The sequence below is a fragment of the Papaver somniferum genome, chromosome 2 (assembly GCF_003573695.1).
Source record: "Papaver somniferum cultivar HN1 chromosome 2, ASM357369v1, whole genome shotgun sequence".
Taxonomy (NCBI): domain Eukaryota; kingdom Viridiplantae; phylum Streptophyta; class Magnoliopsida; order Ranunculales; family Papaveraceae; genus Papaver; species Papaver somniferum.
This window is the reverse complement of record NC_039359.1, coordinates 2,764,178-2,774,593: the sequence shown is the minus strand read 5'-3', so window position 1 is coordinate 2,774,593 and position 10,416 is coordinate 2,764,178.

The window sequence follows — 10,416 nt, the reverse complement described above, 5'->3', positions numbered from 1 at the left end:
ACATGTAAGCGAGATATACTCAGCTTGAAATCTCAAATGTGTATAGAGAAAACTATATCATAACACGACTTATGTCTCAATATAGGAGATAGTAGAAATAGACTTTCCAAGTGATAGATGAGTTCAAGTCTCCACATACCTTTTGTCGAAGAAGTTCCACAAGCTCCCCTTAGTAGTTCTTCGTCTTCAGGAGATGAACGTCGAGAGATCTAAGCCCAACTACACACTATCTATATCCTAGTACGAGACATATATAAAGGCTAGAAATCAAGACTTATAGTTTTGATCACTAACATTGACAAGCATGCTTGAGATAGAAACACATGCGAGTTCAACCGATCAATGCTCTAACAATATCCCCCTTTGTCAATTTTAGTGACAAAACTATCAATACATATGGATTATAAAATAGATAAAAATTATAGCTTCCCATCCACATGCTTGATCTCCTTGGCATCTGCAACGCGACTCGAAATCTTCGTCACTTCCAAGTACTCCATGATCCTAAAGGTTGCAAGTTCAGCATCACAGTTGTTGAAGATCCGTAGGTATAATAATGAGAAAACAGAATGCTCTCAATCATTAATATGCAGTGTCATAGTATTATTACACAACATCAAAGTCCAATTGTATCACAACTTTTACAACAATACTATGGTGATATTCATCACTCCCCCTTAGTCAATACTCTATCTCAACAAGAAAACCACTCCCCCTTACATAACGATCTGTAAACCATATGTACTTGTAGTATCACACTACACATTAATTCTCCCCCTTTTTGTCAATATAAATTGGCAAAGGTACGAAAACTAGTAGGATCCTCATGAAATTTCCACGGAGATACTTCATGACTAAAAGAGAATACCATACCAACTTATTTAGATGCAATCATAAAGCCAAAGCTAAATGCATTCATCAAGGAGTTAATAAAGATACAAGATAACCCCTAAAAATTCCACAGCCACACTCCCCACAAAGATTTGGCAATTAAGCACAAGTTCAAAATGAACTCTCCCCGATAAAATGTCATCCCCGAAGGAACAACAAAGGCGACCTTACTTTCACAAGAAAAGAAGGATTTCTTTTGGACAAATCAAATCGCATGAAAAATCATGAATTTGAATCCAAAAATATTCAATTGAAATAACCACAAGAGAACCCATGGTTAGTTCTGTTAGAGCATTTCTCGGTCGAACTCGCATGTGTTGCTATCTCAAGCATGTTTGTCAATGTTAGTGATCAAAATTATAAGTCTTTTTTTCTAGTCTACTATAACTAAGTCTCGGACTAGGATAAAAAGTGTAGTTGAGCTCAAGAACTCCATGGAGGATCATCATACAAGACGAAGAACTACTCAAGGAACTGGTGGAACTTCATCGACAAAAAGGTATGTGGAGACTTGAACTTATCTATCACTCAAAAGTGTCCGATTTATCTCGATTCTATATATTGTTAGGGCTCATTTTTGTACTTATTATGGTGTTTTATTTATTTGTAGGTATTTTTGGCCAATAAACATTTTTGGAAAAAATTGGCTCGAAAAGTTGTCGGAAAGCACCCGGAGGACACTTGCTATTCGGACCCCTGGGTTGGATAAGGGGCACCCCCAGGACACCCCTTAAGGAAGCTGCTAAAGGAAACCCTACTCTGGATAGGAGGCGCCCCATTTTCTTCATCGTTCAAACACAATTTTGGCGGGAAACTATATTATTACCTGCGTGAATTTGGGAGCATCAGTTGGACGTGAAATAACGAGATTCAATGGCTGATTTTTGTTGGGTTGGACTTCCTAGAGCATAACAGGGTCGGTATATGTGATTGGATCCAATGAATTGGGTTAGATCGACCGGGAGAAGCAAACAGAGGTGTTGTGGTCACGCGTTGCTGTTGGAATATTTTTTCGACAATTCAGGGAGATTAAAGGCTACAAAAGCTTCCCCAAAATTCGTAGTTATCTAATAAAGAGTTTGGAAGTATTGGGAGAGGTCAAATACGCGTGAAGAGAGTTTGGCAGAAAGAAAACTCCGAAACTTGTTGTGGAGATAAACCAAGATTTTGGGGGAGATTTAATCGAGCTGTGGCCTATAAAAGGAGAGGGGATAAGTCATATAAGGGGTACGAATCCTTTCAGAGAAGTTTAGAACACCACAGAGCTCCAGAGATCGAGTTGCAGGAAAATACCTTATTCTGCTGCTGCTGCTGAAGAGGAAGAACACGAAGAACATTGACGCACAAGCAACTGTCGCAGAAAACTATCGTTGTTTCACAGCAGTACCTATGTGTTGTTCATCACAGATGTTGCATTAGGTCTGTAACTACTATTTCTCTCTGTAACAGTGATTCTGCAACACCAGCAAACTGTTGTGGATCGTATGTATTATCACTTTTCATCTTTTTAATCATCTTTTGAGCCATAAACAATTATTTTGAGATCATGATTAATATGAGGAGCTAAACCCCATTGCTGAGGCGATAAAGGAAGCTATTTTTCCAGCAAAAAGCGGTACAATCTATTTTATTTAATTTATTGCAATTATTATGATTATTTGCTTTGAACTATTATTGAATATGATTTTTATTTGAGTGATTCTGATCTATTTTGATGGAGTATGCTTAGTTTATAGACTCTTGATGCTTCATACTTGGTATTTACAATTATTACTTCTGCAAATATATTAGTTGCAATATTTTAGAATCAAATTAAACGAGAAAATTGCATGAATATAAATATTTGGACCAAATCACTTTGAACTTGGAAAATAGTGGAATCTTAGCCTCAGTGCTCTTTTAATATTGATACCAACTTTGTCGGTGTTTTTTATAATTATTAGCGAGTTTTCTATTTAGTTTTGAATTTAAGTCTAAAGTTATCCTTCACAAGTTCGAGAATCGAATCACTTTTTACCACTATCTACAAATCACATCAAACCTATCCTAATGGACTGAGATACCGATCTGACTAATATCAACACAGCTGGCATATACAAGGGAACCAGCGGGTGATAATCCTAACTCTAGGTCAACACAACTGGCATATACAAGGGCTCCAGTGGTCGACTTTATTGAATTTATTCCGGTTGGTCTGATGGTATGGTCTCTTTCTTTTTTTCTTTTTTTTTTTGTTTTTTTTGTTTTTTTTTTTTTGTATCTCAATCACTCTATTTCACCCAATCACTTATAAGAAAATAAAAACAGAAGGTGAAAAGGATTCAACGAGATATGGCGAAACTACCATGTTTTTTTTTGATTCTAACACCTGAGCTCTGTGCTTTTATGGATAGACTCTTTAGATGTTTCCATCTAATCAGATTGGTTCCTAAACTCCTATAACCAAGATGCTTCCATCCACTTAGATTGGTTAGTGCCAACCTTAATAAACATAAATTTCTAGGCTTTGGAGTTTATTTATTGCAACTAAAAAGTTTCTCCCGTATCCCCAAACTTAAATCTAACATTGTCCTTAATGTTTTAAAGATAAAATTAAAAGCATGAACAAGGAGAAATTGTTACCGCTCGAAGCAAAATATTTAAGGAAATATATTACCGTGTTGCATGAGGTTGGGTTACCTCCCAAGAAGTGCTAAGTTTAAAGTCTTTAGCCAGCCATCAGAAGGAATTAATCACCTCATAGAATCATAAAACAGTAGCCGGAATAACTGTGGGTCATCTGGATCAAAAAGTGCTAACCACAAGAAGAGGAAACTACAACAAACCAATAAGACATCGAACATACCCTTGTTTAAGACAACTACATCTAGTTGTGGTTCAGGTTCAGGCTCTATAAAAGGGTCTAAATAAAAAGATTTCATCGGTTGGATTTCCTCAAAGGCATTCTGAAGATCAGGCTGAAGAGTCTGGAAATACTCAATTAAGAACTTAGAAGCGCATAACAAAAGCCTGAATAATTTGGGATCCTCTAAGTCAATCAGATTTGACTCACACAGCTGACCACAATGAAAGAGGTGGTCTTCCTTAAGAAAATGTGTCGACCCTATTTTCTTAAAGTAATCAGGTTTAGTCTCAAATCTTAATAACCGACACATCTGAAAATCATATGTTCCCACAATTGGAAGAAAAGTTTTTGGTGGGAAAACAAAGTCAATCTTGGTATCATAGCCTGGGTTAACCACATCAACCAGAGGATGGGTTTCTAACAACTGAGCTCTCTTATGGACATAACTAGGTTCAGGAAAAAGCGTATGAAGATAATCTTGTAAGATGGTTGAGGCACAAATGTCAAGTCCTACACGAGGGAAATTTTTAAGAGTTAAAGGTAAGGCACCACGAAAGTGATAATCACCCTCAAACTTAGAGTTTTCAGTGTCTCTAGGTAGACTAGTCACAATTTCCCTAATTTCTAAATCATTAGATTCTTGAAAATGGTCAATTGATTCTTTTACGTTGTAATCAGATGTATCCTCACTCATTTTTACGAGTTCACTTTCTTTGTCTAAGACTGTTGTTTCTAAATCGCTAGACTCAAAATAAACTCGTTCCTCTAAACCATCATTGGCTTCGTAATCAAAAGGAAGTACAACTTCGTCTAAAACGGTATTATCTCTAGTCAAATACCCGTCCTCTTGAATAGGTGGATAATAATTAAAATTATCGGGATTTGAACCAGAAATATCATTATCATTATCAAGATCAATAGGAGTAACAAATTCCTGATCACCATGCCTAAATACTTCAGATTCTTCATCAACATTGTCAACATCATATTCATCATTATCATAACATGGAAATGGCTGAACCTCATCTACACAAGGAGTGTCACCAATTCTAACCTCGATATCCTGATTATGCAAATAACTATCCTCATTTTCAAGAGTATTATTGGATACACTATATTGGAAATTCAAGTCATTTCGAGCAGTACTTTCGTTCGTCTCTAACTCAAGTCTACGTGTCGACTCAACTATCCTCTCAAGGGTCTCTTCTAAAGAAAGCTCCCTAAGTGTTGGATCTAAGTTTTCACTTAACCTATTGAGGATATATTCGAAAGAAGATTCAGTCGTTGCTGCAGTTCTTTCGTCCATAACTACGTTGTTCACCTCATCTAATTTGTATGTTAATTCAGCTAACTTACCTGATGACTCAGCTAAATTCCTAAGAGACTCTTCTAGAGAAGGAATAGGAACTGAAGGATCATAAAAAGGACTACTTTTCAATAGTTTGATTGTATCCTCTAAAGACGAAGAACTAGTATTAAAATCTTCTTGCACGAATGACCGATGCACGTGTGGATAGGAATTAGGCTCACCATGGTTTGACCCAAAACCTTGAAAAGGTTGGCGTGCCCAACTACTATTCACAATATGATCATAAAAAGAGTAATTTCCATGTTGTTCAGTATGATAATTATTGTATTGGCTATACCAGTTCGACATCCTAACTGCAAGGGAATTCTAAACAAACACAAAGAAGGCTGACTCGACCACAACAAGCCTATTTTATCTAGCAAACAAAAAGCATGATGGATCCCTTAGATTGTTTCTATACAAGCTTTTATTCTTTCGAAAAGGAATTCGTTACAATCTGAGCAAACCTCTCTGGAACCAATCCGAGTTAAAGTAAGTTGAATAGAGACGAGGAAAGCTCAGTGGAGCTTTGATACCCAAGGCCTCACCAGCATTACAAGGCGGCGTATTCAACTCACATAAACCATCATGAACTTCAAAGTATGCTCAAAAGAGTAACCAATATTTTCCGAACGACTTTCCTAATAAGCTCGTTACTCTATCGGTCTCGTTCTAGTCCAAATTTTAAGGATTAGTTTCGCGTAGGTTACGTGTTCCTAAGGCGGGAAAGAAGGAAACGGTGATGAAATCCGAGTCCTTATCTTGATTTGTCCAGGCCTTTCCCTTTACTATAAAATTAAATCCGATTTCAGGTCCTCAACATATATGCATACGAAATCATCCAGTAAACCCGCTGACAGGGGATTCGCGGGTGTTTAGAATTCCTACCTTCCATTCCAGACGGGGGATGAACCGTTGAAGTCGACTCGGGCCACGACTCCTATGTCATGTACGAACCCGAGGGGCCGAGGTGATATCGTAATCGTCGTCCTTCTCTGCAAACAGTTTATAAAACTACCCTTCCGTAGGGTTTTAAAAATAAAGTCCAATGTTCAATGTCCAAAAGAAAAGAAGAAGAAAAAAATGCCCAAAAATAAAATATTACAAAAATAAAAAACCTTAATTACAGTTTCTAAAAAAAATAAAAATAAATTTATTTACAAAATCTTCTTCTTCACTCCTTATGGATTTTTCTTTTCTTTCCTTTTTGGACTTTTCCTTTCTTTTCAGCACTTTCTCTTTTTCCTTTAGCTTAGAAATCTGAAAGCAAACAAAAATACCAAAACGCGTAAAAAATAACAAATAAAATAAAACCTAAAAACAAATCCGCGTCGGCGACGCCAAAAATTGATCGAATTTTATATAGTGGTAAACAGAGTTGTCGTTCACTCGGACTTGATGAGATTGATTTTAAGAATTAATAAACTAAAAGAAAAGAAAAATATATACAAAATATTGTCACAAGATGAAGAGAGTTACTGGGACTAGGATTTCGTCGAATTCATAACACGGGGTTCGATTTATTTATTCTCAACAATTAAAGCTCAATAAATAAAATTAACTTGGACTCTGATTTTGCCAAGGTAGATTCTCAAAAGATTAGTTGTAAATCCTAAGCATGATGTATCAAAACATTTAATCTAAGCATACCTCATAAAATTAAATGACAACCAATTAATTCAAATCATAATTCAATTTTAATTAGTGCAAAAGTCATAAAAAGAATTAATTAAAATTACCCATGTATGACATTCGGCTTCCTCCGTCGTCCCAGTGTTGGGGATTAGCTCATCACATCGAAAACACACTTAAAATATTTATTCATGGCTCAAAAAGTGGTTTACAAATGATGAAAATGTGAGAAAATTATTAAAGCAGTGATTTTCTTTTCTCTCCAAGAAACTCTCCCCAAATGTGCTCTCTAGCTCTCTATTTATACACACAAATACACATCACTCAAATATATTCTTCCATAACTCCAAAATCTTCTTCTTTTTAATTAAAAATATCTTCAAGAATTTTTCCTTCTCTTTATTCTATATATGTCTTTACTAAACCCATATCTTCTTTAATTCGCAGAATAAAATCCAAGATAAAATCTTCTAAGGATATGTTTCTTGTTTAATACAAGATAACTTCCTTTTTCTTCAAAGCTTCATGTTTGTAAGGCAAGAAGATATTCTTATCTTAAAGATAATAAATCCTTTACCGTTGAAACCAAATTTCCCGCCAATTTTTCTTTTCAAATCAAGGAAGAAGATGGAGCCCCCTTAACCAGTAATGGGATGCGATTAGCAGTTGGCTCCCTGGGGTGCCCCTTATCAGTTAGGTGCCCCTTATCCAAAACTAAGAGTCCGAATAACATGTGTCCTCCGGGTGCCTATACCAACTTTTCGAGCCGAATTTTCCAAAAATGTTTATTTTCCAAAAATACCTACAAACACATAAAACACCATAATAAGTAGAAAATCGAGTACCAACAATACTGAAAATTGAGGACAATTCGGTCACAAAAATGTGTCTATCACCTTGTTGCAAAGAAAAATTCTGACGGCTTAGATGCTATCAGACAGGCCATAACCTTCAGCACTATGTGTCTACTTGCACTAAGTTTAAAGATGTTTGGGATATCTTAGAAACTACATTTGAAGAAAATAGATATGTTTCTAAGAAGCATACCATCGATGGAGGAAACAACCTCAACACTCTCTTCAAAAATACTTCTTTTGGAAAGGTAAAAATTCTTGATCAAAATTCTGTTCAAACCTTTGCATTCAATGTTGTTTCCGACACAAGTGAAACCTCTAGCTTGTCTTGGGCTGATGAATATTGTTCAAATGGTGGTTGGTTTGATAAACCATTGATAACAGAAAGGATCAAAGAATTTGTAAAAAGGAGTCATAGATGTGAAATACATCTTATGTCAGCATTTACTGCTAATGATCATGTGAAAGAAAAATCTTTAAGTGTCAACGGTTTCAATACGTCTGATGGATGTGATAAACCCTCAGATCATGCAACAGAAACACCCTCATACTCAAGTCCTGATTCAAGAATTTGAGTCTCACACAAAGATTTTTGAATTCTTGAATAGAGAGGTTCTTTAAGAAAATATTCAATTAAAAGCTTCGTTGAAGAAACTAGAATCATTAATCCAGGTGAAAAATCTTGAGATAGATTGTCTCAATGATGAACTCACCAGAACAATTTCTCTAAAGGAAAAAGAGATTAACACTCTTAAGGATGATCTACAAAGATTATCTGGAAGCTCTGACAAAATTTCAGCAATGCTATTTGGTCAGAAGTCCTTTGGAAACACAAATGGTTTAGGATTTAAGGGAAAAACTGCTGGCATTGTCAACCCTGTTGTTTCTATTGATCATGGAATAAAGGTTGACAGTTGTGATAAACAAAAGGCATTTCAACAAGACAAAGGATCCTTGATTTGTTCACTTTGTGGAAATGCAAATCATGTTCAAAGCACGTGCTGGAGATTCAGAAGGAGCAATAAGAAAATCACCAAAATGCAAAAGAACATGCAAAAGATGAATCTGGATAATCAACATGGGTCTCATAAAACCAGTGCTTCCAGAATCAGAAGAGGTAGGAAATCTGTTTATACAACAAACCTTGGTGAACCACTATGTGGTAAACAAGGGGAGCGTTTGGCTCACAACGTCTCTGTCTAATACCAGAGACGTTCACATCCTCATCTTTAACTTGAGAAAATTGGGTTTTGCGTCTTTGTGTCTCAAGTATTGTATTTATTTTTGTTAAGAACATATTCTCCTAACAATATAGATAATGAATCATTAAACTACAGAAGACTTGTTCTTCTAGGGTTTAGACGTTCATAAGTCTATTTATAAATTTGTTTGTAGACCTCATCTTTTTCTAAAAAGTTACAGTTTCATGGATTCTGTAACTAGAAGCACCACAAGCAGGGATGCAGTCGAAGTAGCAAATGTGTATCTGTGTAAAGGAATTTCTTCCTCAAAGGTGAAGAAAGTGAAGGCTACAAATAATGGAGAAGGTTCTTCCTCTAATTGGTTCTTGTCTTTTTACCAGCTTGATGATAACTTCAGGGACTTGGTGAAAGAATTCATCAACAAAAGAAACAATTTAAAATCTCAAATTGTGTCGTCTTTCGAAAAGTTAATTCACTATGAACAAATGTTGTCTCAAACAACAAACACTGTGCGTGAACAAAAAGAGAGCTTAGTGAGTGCACATATATTTCTGAAGATTTGGAGGAATTGAACGATCCCATAATCAATGGGTTTTTCAATAATGAGAAGGAATTCTCGGTAGATGCTCTGAGAAAGATCTACAACAACTAGGAAGTCTTCGGATGAGAATCTTCTATTTTCTTGTCTTATTTAGAAGAATAACTAGAGTTTGGAATAACAATTATTGTGATTTCACATATCTATGTCCAATGTTTTCATCTTCATGTTTTTAGGTTTATTTGTTTAAATTCTAAAATTGTTTGAAAGATGATTTTTGCAGTATTAATCTTTATGGTTTTATATATTGCAATTCTTATGGGATATGTGTGTTTGCGCCCGTGAACTATTATTGTCCCATACTTTGTCAAAAGTTAAGTCCTTTATATGTCGATATGCATGTGTTGATAAAAGAAGGAATGAACTTTTGACAAATACAAAAGTTAAGCCTATTATGTCAATTATTGATGGAAGATAGGTTAAAATCTTTTGTTTACAAGGATTATGTCTATTGTATGTCATTGTAAATGGTGATGGAAAATAGAATGACTCCTTGCTTATTCCACGGCATTAGGTCGATCTCCGATCCACAATTTTTGTGTATATACTGTGTTGTTCCATAAGGTGTCTTATTTTGAGCATTATCGAATGAGTTGATTATCTTATGATTAGCTTAGTTATTGCTCCATGAGGTACTTTATGTTGAGCATTTTCAACTAAATTAATCATCCTGTTTGGTTATTTAGTTGTTGCTCCGTAAGTTTTCTTATGTCGAGCATGACCAATTAAATTGATTACTTTTTGTGGTTAATTTGGTTGTGTATTCCGATTAGATTAATTATGGGTTCTCTTGTGATTAATCTAATTGAGTGTTTTTGAGTCTCCATAAGTTCACTTATGTTGAGAAAATTAATCATGAGTTCTCTTGTGGTTAATTTAATTGAGTACTTGGATTCAAATTCATACTTGTATGTGATTTGTTATGGCCAAAGAAATCCTTCTTTTCTTTCGAAATTAAGGTCGCTCTTGTTGTTCTTTCGGGAATGACATTTAATGGGGGAGAGTTCTTAATTGAACTTGTGCTTAATTGCCAAATCTTTGGGGGG